The sequence below is a fragment of the Lygodium microphyllum genome, chromosome 20 (assembly GCF_053477565.2).
Source record: "Lygodium microphyllum isolate KBCC chromosome 20, Lygodium_microphyllum_v1.1.10, whole genome shotgun sequence".
In the NCBI taxonomy this organism is placed as follows: Eukaryota; Viridiplantae; Streptophyta; class Polypodiopsida; order Schizaeales; family Lygodiaceae; genus Lygodium; species Lygodium microphyllum.
Genome location: NC_141154.1, coordinates 68,421,069 through 68,438,764, shown reverse-complemented (window position 1 = coordinate 68,438,764; position 17,696 = coordinate 68,421,069). Strand labels below are relative to the sequence as shown.

The 17,696-nt window shown below is 39.3% G+C and overlaps 1 pseudogene; it reads right to left on the bottom strand.

Moving 5' to 3' along the window:
- Positions 1–15,498: 15,498 nt before the first annotated feature.
- Positions 15,499–17,364, bottom strand: LOC148018989 (uridine 5'-monophosphate synthase pseudogene; annotated as a pseudogene).
- Positions 17,365–17,696: the final 332 nt, after the last annotated feature.

The following is a 17,696-nucleotide window of genomic DNA, read 5'->3' as shown; positions in this document are numbered from 1 at the left end:
TAGTCAACTGTCTTATACTTTGCCTCCACAAGTGCTTCAGCCCATTGTAATCCTTCCTGCTAATTGAGCAAACAATGCTATAACATGATACATGTCCAAAGAACATATTAACAGCACTTAGTTTTCAGCCTCATTTTTTGCATGTATAGTTTCTGAAATTTCAGCCATAGTGTCATTAATATTCAACCCATAAAAGATGCCTGAAATTCCTTCATTTTCAGCTAACAATCCCAATGCTTTCCATTCCTTAGTAGCTCGTTTCATAGATATGTGTTCAGCCTTGCACGTAGCTTCCATAGGCTCAAACCAACATGAACTGTTTGCTGTAAACTAAGAATAACCAATAGTAAATGCATGCTTCATTCCATCAAGAGGCGAGTACATCCTCTTAACAACACTATTGTAGCCTCGCATTACAACAGTGCTTAATGAAAATCTAGGTCTTTGAATTCCCTTGCATTTGGAGCCAAAGGAGACTCTCAAAGCATATCTCGATTTCTAGGATGACTAACACGAATAGTAAGACATTGGACTACTTTCCTTCCATCTTTGCTTTTGACTCTTGCATAAGCAAAACCATCATCAAGCACCTGTGTTTCCATATGCACTCGTGTAATATAGGGCTGTCCCAAAATCACTGCATATGAGGAATTATCTTGCACAAAGAAGTGTTGCTCTTCTTGTACATCACCAATCGTCACTTTTACATCAGGACATGCAGCATAAAGCTCTCCCGAAGAATTATTTGCAGCCCTCATACATGCAATCTTTCTCTTCTTCTATGCTTCTTCACAAATGCAGCAACAGCTTCCTTGACATGTCTCCACTGTGTTTTAAGACATGTCTCTGTAGTCTGATCCTCTAGCAAATCATCAAGCTTCTCTTGAAGCTTAGGACCTTCTGCTTGTAGAAGCAATTCAATTTTCTGACTTGCAAGAGCTTGTTGTTCTACAAGATCCAACTGCTCAAATCAACTTTCAAATTCTCTTAACAATTCTGTAGCCACAAGACCCTTATTGGGTTGTAAAACCTACTCTTAAAAAGTCTTTCACGTAATCAAACTGGTATCTTCAATGTAAAATTCTTCCCTACGTGTCTTCTTGAAAGCTACCCAATCAGTATCCTGCATGGATAATTTAGTAATTTGCACTCTCAGTTCATGTACACTGATCCAAACAAAATACCAGCTCCATGCAAGTTGAGCCACCTCAAAGAATTCCATCTTTTGAGCATAGGCATGTACATATGCGGATACATTCCTGCCATTGAATAACTTCATCTCACACTCAATTGCTTGGAGAGCATTCATCACAACACTTTCTGTTTGAGCAGAAGCCTGCATCACCTATTGTTGTTGTTGTACCTACATAAGCATATTCATATTTTGCACAAACTATTGCAAAACATCACTAGAGATTGTGTTCGAAGGTTCTCCCATATTTTCTTTCATTCTTCTGACAACCTTTCATGTCGGGTTCACCAATGTTGGAGGGGTTTTTGTCGAAACGTTGTATCCACCGGGGATCAAAGGTAGAAGGAAGTAGAGATAGGAAATGGAAGAGAAGAAAAAGAATAAACAAGAGGTAAACATGATAAAGACAAAACACAATGAATTGAATTAATATGTATTGATAGAACGTGAAATCCCTTGTTTGTCACTACTCAGAAGCACTCTTCAAGCATTAGTTCTCCTAGAGCTCCTTCGTAGACCAAAAGCGTACATCAATACAATAGCTTTTTCTCTATTGCTCGGAACCCAAATCCGATGGCTCCATTGGCTTCGAAAGGGGGGACTAAACTCTAGGACTCCAAGACACCTGCTCAGGGATCTCCCAGTTCACTCCTTTTTCTTCCAATTCAAAGTGCAGTTTCCAGCCTGTCAACAACGATCATGACGCGGGTGATTTCATCGCTCTTTCCTTTTTATGAAAAATTCAATAACTGGCTGAAAAAGCAACTTGCTTTTTGCATGCCATCCTAATCTAGAAGCTTTTCTAAATTTTTTTGTATTTTTACAATAAATAATATCAAAAATAGGCTAAAATTATCCAAAAATCTAGTATTTTTAGACCATTCATGCCACTCACACTAGTACTAATGACTCAAATCACATTGACTCTCTTAATCAATAAGAAAGTCGGATGATGATGCACTCTAAATTTTTTCACACCGTATCCGCATAGTGGCATGACAACACACTCGAGGGGTCACCTTATAGAACATGTAATATACCACGTGAGTTCAAAAGAAAGTGTATTTTTATTATGTTGACTTATAGTTTTCCAAAAACAGAAGGGGTTCATAAATGCACCTCATGTAAAATTTACATTAGGTGTCTTTTTATTCAAAAAATTTCAGAAGCACACTTTTTTTTTGGGGGGGGGGAGGGGCAGGGGGTGTGTGTGGGGTGGGAAGGGGATGGGTTAGGGGAAAATGGGGGGAGGGGAATCAATACTTAAAGGCATATATGTTCTCATGAGACGTATATTTACAACTAGCATGGGGGAGGGGGGTAGATTCTATCATAGCTTTTCATCATCAATATGCATTTACCTTGTGTTCACATAAAATCTAGACCACTTTCAAGTTTGAGGATTATAGGCAACACGAGAGCATCTATCTCCATGATAAAGGGCTTTAATGGATTTGCATGGATGAGAATGGGTGTTGAGGTGAAGGCTTGCTTTAATATTTGAAAAGCTTGTTTAACCTTTTGATGCCCATACAAACTTGTCCTTTCCAGTTAGGTTGGTTAGAGGGACATCAATATCAAAGTAATCCCTAATAAAGATTCGATAAAATTTTTCAAATCCTAAAAATCATTGAACATCTTACATAAATGAAGGAGTCTCCCATTCTAGAATGGTTTGTACTTTCTTAGGGTCCATAGAAATTCCCTTCTCAAAAATGACGTACCCAAAACCCCGACTTAGTTTGATGGAAAGAACACATTTCAAGTTTTGCATACAAGTCTACTTCTTGCAATTTATTTAAGAATATTTTGGCATGATGCTCATGGTCCTCTTGGTTCTTGGAAAAGGTCAAGATGTCATCCAAATAGATCACAATAAATTTGTCCAAGTATTCTTGAAATATATCCTTCATCATATGCTGGAAAATTGCTAGAGCATTTTTTAGGCCAAATGGCATGATAGGATATTCAAAATGCCCATACCACTTTGTGCGAAAAGCCATCTTCCGTTCATTACCTTTCTTTATCCTAACAAGATTGTTTGTCTTTCCCAAGTCATTAAAGGAGTATTAGAATCAAGGAAAGAGGGTAGTGATTCTTGATAGTAATCTTATTGAGCCCTCTATAATCCACACACATGTAGAGGGATCCATATTTTTTATTGACGAATAGAATTAGAGCACCTGCTAGAGATTTTGAATAATGTATAAATCCCTTGGAAAGATTCTCATCAATATATTTATTGAGTTTAGCTAATTCATCTTGGGATAGCTTAGAGATGGGGCCAAAAGGAGGTTGAGCTCCTTGTAAATCCATTGCACAATCATAAGGTCGATGTTCTGGTACCATATCCACATTCTTCCAAACACATCATTGAATTTTGCATATTGAGTTTATGCATGAACACCTTTTCCCCATGTCCAAGCTTTCATCCTTTGGTTTCTCCATTGGAATTGCATAGATAAAAAATGAAAATTTCTTCTTTGCTTGATGCATGAACACCTTTTTCCCAATGTTTATTGGTCGAGAATTTTTCATTTTATTATTTTTCACTGGCCTTGATTCAACCTTTCTAGACCTACAATTGATATTAGGGCTATGTAATTTTATTGGAAGAGAGGGAGAGAGACAGAGTAGAGCAGAAGATGAGCCTCAGTTCATTGTTGTTCTTCTTCCATTATTCTTCCATCATACTCATTGAAAGAGACTTACGCACATAGGTATGACTAACCAAGACTAACAATGGTTAAGTGAGTGACTACACCCGACTTATTGAATGTCACACACATGTACAACTATATCCAACTAATGTCGGTCACACACATAAAGATAGACTGATTGAAGAGTAATGGGAGCTTGATTTCTAACACTCCCCCTCAAGCTCAAACCATCTTATAAAATCCAAGTAGCTGTTTGAAATATATGAACTTTTCTTTACTAAGAGACTTGGTAAATATATCTGCTATCTGGTCTTCAATCTTCACATGAATCAATTCAATTTGCCTCGTAAGAACCATTTCTCTGATGAAATGGTAGTGAACCTCAATATATTTGGACCTAGCATGGTAGATAGGATTGCTAGCCAACATCACACTACGGAGGTTATCAGAATGCAATCTCACTCTGCTTTACAGCTGTATTCCCAACTCTTTCAACAATTTCATTAACCAAACTACTTCGCAAGCTGCTAAGGCAACTCCTTTGTACTCAGCTTCTGTACTAGACAATGCAACGGTAGGCTATTTCTTACTCTTTCAATTGATCATACTGTTGCTCAATCCAAATGCATAGCCACTGGTTAACCTCCTGTCATAGGCACAACCAACCCAATTAGCATCAGTAAACTCTCAAGTTAAGAGATTTTCCATATGCATAAAACAACCCATAATCTGTAGTACCCTTTACATATCTCATGATCCTCTTGACTGCATCTAAATGTGGTTTGCGAGGCTTCTGCATGAATTGACTAATCAACCCCACTGCATAACATAAGTCTGGACAGGTAATAGTCAAGTATATCAAGTTGCACACCACCATCTGTCGATACATGGTCACATTCTCTATATCATTCCCAACATCAATCTGCAGCATGACATTCTGATCAAGAGGTGTCTCCATAGGCTTGCATTCAGCCATACTATACTTCTATAACATGTCATGAGCATACTGCTTCTGTAGTAGTTATATACCTTGAAGTGTAAAGACTACCTCAATCCCAAGAAAATAATTTAGTTCACCAAGGTCTTTGACTTTGAATTCTGCTTGTAAACATGATTTAATTTTAGTAATGCCCTCTTCATCATCTCCAATGATGACAAGATCATCTACATGAATCACTAGAAACACATATCCATGATCTGTCTTCTTCGTGAATAGACTGTAATCTGCATCACCCAATATAAATCCATGTTGTTGTAAATAACTATTGATCTGAGCATTCCATGCTCTAGGTGCATGTTTCAGTCCATATAAAGCCTTTTTCAGCTTACATACATGTGTAAGAAAGTCCAGGTGAACATAGCCTTCAGGATGCTCCATATATACTTTCTCAACCAAATCACCATTCAAGAAAGTATTCTTGATGTCCAAATGCCATAATTTCCAGCCTTTGCATGCTGCCAAAGCAATGAAAGTTCTTAGTGTTTCCATTTAAGCCATCGGACTGAAAGTCTCCTCATAGTCAAGGCCATATTGCTATGCATACCCTTTTGCAACCATCCTGGCCTTATAGCATTCTAACAAACCATCTGACTTGCACTTAACCTTGTACACCCGTTTGCAACCAATGGGGACTTTGCCTTCAGGCAACTCAACCGATTCCCATGTCTCATTTTCAGCTAGGGCTGCACACTCCTCATCCATGGCAGCACACCATTTATCATATGTAACTGCATCATCAAACTTTGTAGGTTCTCTGTAACCTATCACACTAGCCATATATGCATGCGGACTGAATAACCAATGTATGTAAACTTGTCAACTGGTTTTCTGACTCTCTCATATCTCCGTAAATGTGTGGCTCACTTTGAGATTGCCTCTCATGAGGCGGTACATAACGACTCTGCCTTGCTCCAAGCTTCATAATAGACGGAATGTCCAACTCACTATCTAAACTATCACTGTTGGATGACTCATAAACTACTCTAAGTGGACCTGTCACATCCTCAAGCATCTTTTCTTTTCCCTTATCCAATCTCCCCCTCACTGACATATCTCTGTCAGTGGACGTAGGAGTATGACTCCGCAAGTGTCCTGACCAAGGACTTACTATAGGTGACCCATCACCTATAGGACCACTCATAGATGTACTCACTGTAAGTGTGTTTTTAGCATTACTAGTGTTGAGACTGATCCATCAGTAGCCACTGCAACCAGATTAGCATACCACGATGCCAACTCATCAAAAACAACATCTCTGCTAATCAATGTCTCATGTGTAGATAGTACATAACACTTGTAAGCTTTCCGGTCTTGTGCATAATCAAGGAACACACTCTTGACAGCTTTAGGATCCAATTTCTTCCTCTTGTCATCAAGAACATGCACATATGCAATGCTACCAAATACCTTCAAGTGTGAAATGTCAGGCTTATGACCATACAACCTCTCATATGGAGTTACATCATGAATCATTGCTGTAGGGGTTCTATTTAGCACATAGACAGCAGTCACTACTGCTTCAGCCCAATAACCATTTGGCAAACTCTTCTCATTCACCATAGCTCTTGCCAATTCCATCAGTACCCTATTTTTCCTTTTTGCTACAACATTTTGTTGCGGTGTATAGCTGCAAGTAAACTGCCTTATGATCCCATGTTTAGCAAGGCACCTGTCAAAGTAATTAGAGACATATTCTCCACCTCCATCTAATCTATGACATGAAATCTTATAGCTCAACTCATTTTCAGCATGCTTCTTGAAGTCCTTGAATGCATCAAATACATTATCCTTATGTTTTAATATGTAAAGCCAAGTATACCTTTACTGAAATCATCAATGAAGGATACATAGTAATGAGCACCACCAAACAAAACATTATGAGACGGACCCCATACATCTGAATGTACCAATTGCAAGGGTCCTGAGCTAATCCGTACATGTCTCATAAATGGAAACCGTGCTTGCTTTCCAAACTGACATGCATCACATACATGTCCAAAGTCATGATACTTGAACTTAGGTAGTCCAAGCACAATCTCCTTCTACTGCATAGATTTCAACTTTTGTACATTCACATGGCCAATCCGCTTATGCTATATCTCAACATCCCGTATAGCACCATCAGCATGTGCAAACATGGCTGCTTTCAATTCTAGAATTGACGCATCAAGAGTAAACATTCTACCATCTCTTCGGCCTCTAGCAATCAATTTGCAACCATTACCATTTTCTTTAACAAAGTATCCATATCTATTAAACCTCACCTGCAGATTCTATTCTGCCATCTGTCCAACTAACAAAATATTCTTGGTTATTGTAGGTACATGTAGTACATCATGCAAGCTCTTTTTCTTGCCATCAGGAAGCATCAACAACGGAACAATTCATGTGTGCTGAATGTCATGTTGGGTGTCATCCCCAATACACACATAACCATGTGAACCTGAAACCATCTCATCAAACCATTCTCCATGGGGTGTCACATGACTTGAAGCCCCTGAATCAATGTACCATCTCTCATCTCTGTTCTGCCTAGATGCATTCTAAGACACATGCTACATGGCAAACAATCTATCAACCTACTCATCATGAGCACCACTAGAAGATGCATAGTGTCCATGATGTTTGCCCTTTGCCTTCATATCTCCATGCTTCTTGTAACAATCCTTTGCAATGTGTCCATATCTGCTGCAATAGTGACAATTTTTATCTCTGTTTGACTGATCATTTGACTTCCATGAACCAAATCCACCACCTCTACCATGGGGTGATCTCCACCTACCTCTAAAGCTGCCAGATCCACGCTGACCCTGTGTATTTGTGCCATGCCAGGAATTCTGCTGTGCTGATGCTATCCATAAGTGTTTCGAGTGTCTTCTCGACCTCGAAAAGAGCCACGGCCTCTGCCACGCTGGCTAGAGTAAAGAACGGTGTCTCTACTTTGAGACATACTAGAACCTGTATTCAGCCCAAGCTTAACTTCCTCCTTGTAGCAGCAAAGCAATCAGCTCATCCCAATCAGGGGATTCAACTCTCACACAAATAGATGTATCAAATGCTTTATAATCTTTGCCAAGTCCATTTAATGTCACTGCAATCATATCATCCTCAGGCACTAAAGATCCAATGGTGGCAAGCTAATCCACTATGTTCTTGATCTTTGTAGAGTGTAGGCTTGAATGCTTCTGCCATTCCTAGACATGTTATTGAACTGTTGCTTTAGCTGAATCTTTCTTGCATGTGTTGCATTTCCATAATTCTTCATGAGTATGTCCCATGCATCCTTTGGGGAACTACATCCAGTAACCTGTATAACCATAGCATCTGATATACATAAGGAAAACCAATGTAACACCTTGCATGCTCTCTCAATCCATAACTTATGAGCCCTTTTCTGATCATTTTTCAGATTCCTTTCATGTATTTCAGGTTCACCCTCATCACCTGTACATAAGTCCCAATAACCTCTACCAACCAAAAAACTCTTCATATGGAACTTCCATAAAGAAAAATTTATGTTGTCTAGCTTTTCTCCCACAATTTGAGTGATATTGTCAATGCCTTGAGCATTTTCCATAGTTGCTATTATAGAATTTGAGATACACGCTCGACTTTCTTATTTACTTAAAATATATATGGAAAGTATTATGTTGGCACAGAGGGAGAATAGATGAGAGAAAAGAAAGATGTAGAGAGAGAGGTAGAGAAATTGGCAACACACTAGGGACTGGAAGATGGGCCAGTCCCCCCCTTGTGGAGTTATATTATTGACAATGAGCAAACTCTTCCATTACACCTAAGCCAGCTCTTACTTGTAGATCTTGAAAACAAGCTCACGGTTCCTTGCATAGTATACAACCGGCTAACACTTGCACAACTTGGAAGTTGGCACCTTTTGATCCTTCTTGATTCTCCTTCTCTCCTACACAATGTCTATCTATCTTTCCTCTGTGTGAATCTTTATTGGTAACATAAACCTAAACGTTGGATTTGTAGATAGAAGGAGACCTTCTTTTGAGTTTCTTGAAGCTTTTTTCAACTGCATGGCAAGACATTGACGTTTCCCAACAACAGTGATGGAGTAGTGGCACCATGAATTCTCATCCTTCCTTTATTAGGACAATATTTAGCTATGTGTCCTGATGACTAGCAGCAATACATACATAATCCATTAATGTGACGCCTTTGTTTTTCTTGAGCTATTAATGGCTTAAACTGCATCATATCAATTTGCATAGGCTTTGCCTTAGATACTTGGTCTTCTTGGGTTGTTGGGTCTTCAAAAGCCTTCATCATGCTTAAATTCAAAGTGGCTCATTGACATATTTTTTATCTTCTCTCAAACAAGCAGTTTTCACATTCAATTACTTGATATTCAATAAGTGTATGTGCTTTTGGCATGGTGAGCAAAAGATATTTAACATCATCTTTCAATCCCCAACATAATTTACTAATAAAATAATCATCATGCATGTTAAATCACATGCAAGTTGTTGAAATTCTAATGCATAGACTGAGGCAAGTCTTGACCCTTTAGCGTAGATTTCTAATCTTTGTTTCAACTACTCTTGCTCTATCTACTTCTCCAAATGTGGCAAATAACTCTTGTATGAAAGTCTTAAAATTATATAGCAATGGGGATTCCTTCTCAAGCAAGGGGGCAAACCAAGAGAGAGCTATACTTGAGAGGAGAGTTCCTACAAGGTCGACAGTTCGAGAAGTACTCGAGGGGGTCACCTTATAGAAGCCCTCTATATAACGTGCACTCAAAGGATACTTTAAAAACCCATTTTTAAAAATTTTTCACTATTTTATATACCCCTTTTGTGAATTTTGATGTCAATAGTTATATCCCCTCTATAAATCTAAAACTCAAATCGAATGTGCATTTTCATGACCCCTTCTATACAATTCCAATTGAAACATAATACTACAATATTTTAGCCATGGAATTCTCACAATGATCCAAGATGGATATCCAAACATGATGTTAATATTATGAAACTTTTACAATAGCATTGTAACATAGAGCTATACACAAAAGACTCCAAGATGCACATGTCCAAAGCATGTCTTATACATTTGGATTGTGTAGTATGATAAAGGTTGTATGCTATAAAAAAGAATCATACATAAGTATGTTGACTTCATTACTTTTACGACTAGCCATCTTTAGAGCTTCTGCTCCGTTGTATCAATTTTTCTTCTCATAGCATGATTTAGTGCATCATCACCATGTTCTTCTTGTATTTCTGAGATTCTCTTCTCTCTCAGTGTTTATTGTACACACACTATGTCCGCAAACCCTACTCTCTCTCTGCATCATCACACATCTTGACACTGAATCACATATGGAAGAAGACTACTCTATACTCCACCTTTTTGAAAGAAAGGGCAACTGTGGGCTGCTTTTTGCCACTCCAATAGATAACACTTGGTTGACCTCCATTGATCAACATCTCCAACCCAATTTGAATCCATCCGGTCCGTAAGCACCAAAGGTGAATCTTCAATACCCTTTGGATAATGAGTACAAGATCAAACGCCACCCTCAGGAACTACAAAATCCTCATAGCAAGCTTCCAATGAACCACCTTGGGTTCACTGATTAACCTAGCCAACAAACCTATAGGAAAGCATAAATCAACCCAAGTGTTAAGAAGCCAAATCAAGGACCCAATCAACTACCTATAGAGGGAAGCATCCACCATTAATGAATTTTCATAGATCATATATTTCTAGTTTGGATCCATAGGAGTAGAAATGGCCTTATATCCATCTATCACAAATATGGCCAAAAGCTCTTACACATATAGCTACTAGAAGTTGAAAACCCCCTTGGAGTCTAGTAAATCTTATGACCTAAAAGAAATGGAGAAGACTGATATCCATCATCTCGAACACCTCATGTAGTGCCTCCTTAGTCTACATGACCTTCTAGACATGTCACCTATCAAGATAAAATCATCCACATAAAGCATGAACAACGCATGCTCTCCAACTAAGGTGTGGATATACAACTAGAGATCAGAAGAGGAATGTCAATACCCCAACTTTCCTTGGAGAAACAAGTATATCTTCTCATTCCAAGCACATGGAGCCTATTTGAGGCCGTAAAGGGCCTTCAACCTATACACCTATCCACTTGATGATGGAAAAGCCTAATGACATTTGCTGATGGTCAGGGAAGAATTTGAGATGATGTATCAATAGAATCATAATTCAATAAGACCTCCATAACATCAAACTTTGCCATATCTTGTAAGGAAAAACCTCCTGAGAGCAATCTTTTGGTTGTTTACTTGGTACATGGCAGCTTTCCGGAGCATCCTCCCAAGAAGGGGTAGGCGATGGCACACCTATTCCTCCTTCCCCAAGCCCTGAGTGCAAGCACACCACTCTGGACTTGCCTTGGATACAATTAATGCTGCCTTGCCAGTCCTGCAGTAGTAACAATTAACGCTACCTTGCCAATCCTTCAATATCAAACTCCAAGTGTAAGCACACCACTCTAGCCTTGCCTTGGAGACAATTAATGCTGCCTTGCCAGTCCTGCAGTAACAATTAACGCTACCTTGCCAATCCTGCAATATCAAACCCCAAGTGCAAGCACACCACTGTGGCCTTGCCTTGGAGACATTTAATGCTTCCTTGCTAGCCAGTGCTCAAAACAAACAACACAGAGGTCGTCTTAAATGATTTCATCTATGGCCACAAGCATTCCAATTGAGATGTGAAGCGAAGCAATTTCCTGCACCTCCATCAGCAATAGGTTCATCCTCTCCAATACCTGCTCATCCATCCTTTATGACACTCGGCATCTTCTCTTGCCAGAACACTCCCCTTGTCAGGAAGACGGAGACTCAGGCTAGTAAAGATGCAAGTCGGTCAAAGAATATTGTTAGTCCAAATTTCTCCACGTCAAGGTGAGCAAAGATGCAAGATGGTTAAAAGGATGCCTCATTAGTCCAGATTTATTTGTACTCTTGCAAAGGAAAAGGAGAAGGATTACTAAGAAAAGGAACAAGTAGCTGAAGCCAAACATGAATCATCTGGAGAATGGTCGCCTGAATGTGATGTTGAACATGAAGATCTTATGATCTATCCAATTATTCAATCTCCTCATCGTATTTGCCATTGCATGCAATTTTGGAATGACGAATCATGAACTCATGATCTCATCAATGTTTGTCTCTCTTGTGTGCAGTTTGGAATAAAAGCTAACAATCAGAAATGGCGTCCCAATGATCAAGTGCCTCTTGATTTGATGAGATAGAACATAGTGGATGGTTTGTTTGCCCCTGAACTCATTAATGTTTATCTCTCCTGGGTGCAGTTCTGGGATGGAAGCTTAGTGTATGAGATACCTTCTACCTTTCCTTCATCAACATATAAAGCTACCTCCCTATGAACACCAATTCTTGTGCATTGACACCTTTGAAAGCTCTATAGCAAGCAACACAGCTGAAGAAAAACCTCCATAAATGGTGCTTGTAGACTTTAAAAGCTCCACAACAAGCAACACATCTGAAGCAAAACCACCATAAATGGTGCTTGTTGCCAAGCTTAATTGATGAAGAAGCTTGTTATGGAATGCTTTTGCAAGGTAGAAGTCATAAAATCAAGGTAGGAGTAGAAATTTTCCACGAAATCTACGAAAGAAAGTTGGAAGAAAGAGAAGAAACACTGTCTTTTAAAAAAGTAACTCAATATTAGTCTCCATTAAAGACTCTAGCTTTCATTTTGTCCATCTTACCCTAGATTTTGGTCAAAATTTTATTCACAACCTGCCAAAATAGCTGAAGCCTGCCATTATCCACTAGTTCATGCCAAGAACCTCCATCTTAGTCATAGTTTGTGATAGATCTCCATGTGTGACCACGGTTATGGAAGAACTAACTCCTATGACTAATTTTTAACTATGGTTTTCACTCCCCAGTCATCGTAACTAGATCTAATGCATGAAAATGACTTTTGACAGGATCTAAACTAATGCTCTGATACCAAAGTAATGAAGCTAACCTAGCTTATCCTAAAATAGTCCCCACCTAAGACTTATGCTAAGACTTATGCTAGTCCCATTACTCTATAACCATGTGGGTATCACTATGTGGGTGACATTGGTGGGTCATGTAGAGGCTAACTACTAATGATGCTACAATTTTGGACATTGATATTTCTTTGCTCCTGGCTGCCTCAGATGGTCCTTCAATGGCTGTAGATCAAACCAACAATATCTTCTTCCTCTCTCTTGCGGGCTGAGTGAACTAAATCCATCTCTCAAGCCCCCAAAAATGTCTCTTCAATTTGCATGGGCATTTTTGCCCTTGGATCTAGTCCATCTTCTTTGGCCTCCCACCACATCTAGGATCTAAGAGGGGATATTAGCAATCATGTCTATCATGTCTCGTCATCTCCTACCTATGAGTTCGAGCTTAAGTCAAACAAGGATATTTGAAGCTCTAGATTTGTGTTTGTGTATCAACTTTTGTGTCCCAAAACCTTTATTGGAAGTTGCACCAATACATTTCATTTCTATCGTGATGGCCACTTTGTCAATGGGCAAGCTGACCTAGGTGCCAATATTTTGGGCCTAGTCAATTGGTATACTAGTTGAGACTACAACTTGCCCATTTATAGGCAGCTTGCCCCCTCACTCCACTGATCCATCATCCACTCTTCATTCATCCAGCCCTCCTCATTCTATCTCATCCCCCTCTAGCACCCACACAAATGCTCCGAGCTGCATGTTGGGGCTAACTATTGCAACCTTGTTAACTATTGCTTCTAACTCTTAAGTTTATTTCAAGCCTCCTCTATTCTTTTCGAGTTCACTTTCCTTTCCATTATGCACTCTCATAACAATTTGTCTACCTAGATCGTATGATCCTTTTCTACAAAACATGTTGCTCATCATTTCCCTTTTCAAGTGATCCACTACTACACATTCTCAAATGTCACCATTTCTAGCCTGTGCAAGTTGCCCCATCATCATTGTCTAACTATTGCTACTACATTCGGGATTCGTCTCAATGCAACATCCTCTTAGAGCTATTTCCAACATCTCTAACTCCATCAACTCACCTCCAATCCTAGCCCTCCAAACATGAACACCAAAGGCCTCCTTGTACATACTTCATTTTGATACACTCTTCTCTCATTGAGCGTTCAATTAGATTGTATTGCCATATGCCTCGTACAAATTGTGCCTTCTCTATTTCCCTAGTATTTCCTTACAAGTGACCCTTCTCACAATAAGATTGACAATCTTTTGAACTTTCTACTCAAGAATCCAAACGGACTTTGCAAGTAAAATATTTAGCATCTAAAAGACCCCAAACATAACAATTGCATTGTGATCCAAGTTAAGGAGATGGTTCTAAGTACAAGTTTGTCTAGATTGCACCAAAATCCTAGCCTTGCATAAGCTGAAATAGGTCAAGCAATGTTCACATCTCAAGCCCAGGACACCACAAAGAGGAAAACAAGTTCAATAATCCACATAAGAATGATGGATGATCACAATACTTTGAGACTCCCCCTTCAACACCCCTTTGAACCTATGATTTCTTGGTGTTCTATAATACCAAACAACACTATGAAGAATTTGACATTCTCCAATATCCCTTTGACATAATATTTTAACTGTGGAGTCTGTCCAATGGCTGCTTTAGCAACCACTCCAGTGAGCAGCCTACTAGACATAGATGCAATAAGTGCAACCACTATAGTAGGTGCATTTTTTGCATCTACAAAAGTAAGAAGCCTATTAGACAACCTCATCTTTTCTAGATGCAAAAAATGCACCTACTAGACATAGATGCACTTGACTAACTAATGCACTGACAACTGTCTGCGCACAGCCTAGCTGTGATCTAGACATAGATGCACTTGACTAACTAATGCACTGACAACTGTCTGTGCGCAGCCTAGCTGTGGTCTTTTGCTGCCCTTAGTTAAGAGGTGGGCCTACTAATTACATATTTGGCAAGTGATGGTGAATACCCGAGTCTTTCATAACTCGTACTGCAACTGCCTTGATCGAATATTGTGGTGATGTTCCTAACCAAGGCCTTTACAATAGTAAACTCACATAACCTACACATGACAACATCCACCAGATAAGTATATACGATCGAAACATGTAAAGATGGCTTCAATTGTACCACACACTCAGGTCCAATCAGACAGCTCCTTGAAGAAATGCTCCTCTTTGGCTAGATGATTGTACTCATGTGGAGCAAATTATTGCATCAAGAAGGTCTCTGGACTTGAAGTGTTGGTATATTTAAGTTCCAAGGAACAATTAAAAGGCATACATTTTGTTTTTCCTTGAACTGTTGTGTTTTCCAATTATGTAACTTGAAATCAATGTAAAGGACATAAAAGCTCACATTGATCAATTGCTTGTGTTATTGGTTAAGTTATACCATCAAATCTCACTATTGTTTTAACTGAACAGAGAATAGAGAGAGAAACATGGGGCACTTCAGGTCAATCATCCTGAACAACACAAGAATTCAATAGTTAGCTCGCAGTTCAATCTCACACAAACAATAAAAAAAGCACAGATACCAACCCAAACAGTGGAGTAGTGAGGGATCACAACCACAAGCAACATTGTAATCAGTCTTTGCAAAGCAGTCCTAGCCCTCCACAATAGGTGTAGCGGCAAAAACACAAGGTGCAGCCATCTATAACAGCAGAAAACACATTTCATGATTCAGGAATGATGTCATACAGTCGTAGAAGAAACTCCACAGTAGAAAATGTAGGTTACATCAGCTCAGATTAGCAACTAAATAGGTCACCCAACATGAAGCAGGTTGGGAAGCAGCAAATGCAAAGAGTGCAGACATGTAATCAGTGTAAATACAGCAGCAATAGCAGTCATTTTTTATGCCATGTGAGAATGCACAAATGAACAGAAGTGATAAAAGACAAATCATGAAAATAGTGAAAAACAAGAACTCAAAAGCGAATGATGAATGGGCAATAGGATCCATAAATGAAAGCATCAGATGTACAGTACAATGCTACAGAAATACCAACATGTGTGATGACCAGCAGTGCATTCAGTCTCCCTCTCTCCAAGTGGATGTAATCGAATACAACAATACTAAGTGAGTGGAAAGGGGCATATAAATAGGCCATAGCATCAGATAGAAGACAAGAAGTATCTTTTTAGAAATAGCCAACAACTCTTCTGTTGTGTTCACATTTGCAACCAATGACAAGTTGCTCTTCTTCCTCTCCATGAGCTCAAAACATCTCTTTGCTGTTGCGTTCTGTGCAAGAAGAGCACGCTGGCTATAAGAAATCCTACTCTTAGGAGGATGGGGAACCTGCCTTTGTGCTGGACCTCGAAACGAATTCTAATTCTCTGCCAAAAACTACTACATAGAGGTAGCCACATCTTCTTTTAGCTTCCCATGTTGCACGAGCACCTCCACCATCTGAGTTAGCTCGATCGCAGCATGAAGCTTCACGCCATTTTGGTGCAGGGTTGCATGGCCCCCCTACTATTTGTTGATTAGCACAATAGCATCGTTGAGACATTAGTGAGCGGAGCGACAGTCTTGAGGACACAGGCACCGCTGGTGACAAGGTCCTCAAGGACTAGCCAGGACTGGCCAGGGTAGAAGACGCCCTCGATGGACTTGCATGTGCCGTAGTCCTTAATCTCCTTCTGGTGCAAGACCATGGGAACGGCCCGGGCGAGGGAGATGGCAGTGGCAATGGGGAGTGCCGTGTAGGGAACGCCACAGATGACGTCGAAGCGGAGGGAGGAGACGGTGCACCAAATGGCTTGTGCAACCTACACGAGCAGGGCAAGGAAGGAGACGATGACACGAAGGTCGATGTATATGGGGGAGGTGATGCAGCTCTTGAGCTTGAAGCTCCTGAATTTGATTGCCTTGGCCTCATGAAAAGCTAGGACAAGCTTGTCAAGCTCGGAGAGATGTCCATTGTGGCTCGCTCGCTCTCTCTCTCTCTCTCAGTGTTAGCTCAACAAACTGATGTCAAACAAGTAGATTTCAATACTTTGAGTATACCCTTGTAGCTTTAAGGTTACGTTATTTGTAACACACAACATTAATGCAACCACATTTTAACTAGAAAAAGTATTTAAATTATGAAAGAATGATTGTTGGTTCTATTCATGAAATGTCACAAGTAGCAAAATATCTCGGTCTCAGTGTTCATGAAAAATACTTTTGGTAACAAATACAAAAACCTTTAACTTATAACTTTGGAAGGATTCTTGAATCAAATTACATGTATTTGTTCATTTTTATAACTAAAAATTTTCAAGGATTCAAGGTTTAAAACCTTCTTCTTTAAAATTTGAGGGTATTTTTGAAATTCACTTTATATTAAATCTTGGATTTTTGGTGAACACTCCTCAAGCCATAGTTTTTTGTCTACTTCTTCTCCCATACGGAAGCCCTAGCATTTGTTTTGAGCAGGGATTCAAGAATTTCCACTGTGAAAAAATTCACAAAAACCATTAATTGCTTTGTTTCTAAACCAGGCCCAATGGATAAAGTTGAGTTGTATTGTATAATTTGTCTCCTTTTCCTACTTGTCAATTTGGAATGCTCTAGAGAAAGCATGCTTGGGGGAACTTGATGACTGTGAAGAAGAAGATTATGAATTTGATCCTATCTTTAGGTTATATGCTCCACTACAAGATATAGGAAATATACCGATGTCTAAAGCGATGAAAATCCAACTTAGTAGCTGCATTATCTTCCTTAGCATCAATAAGAGAACCAAGAAAATCATGCACAATGACATCTTGATTGCAAAAACCATAATCCTTGAGCCTAGATTCTGCAAA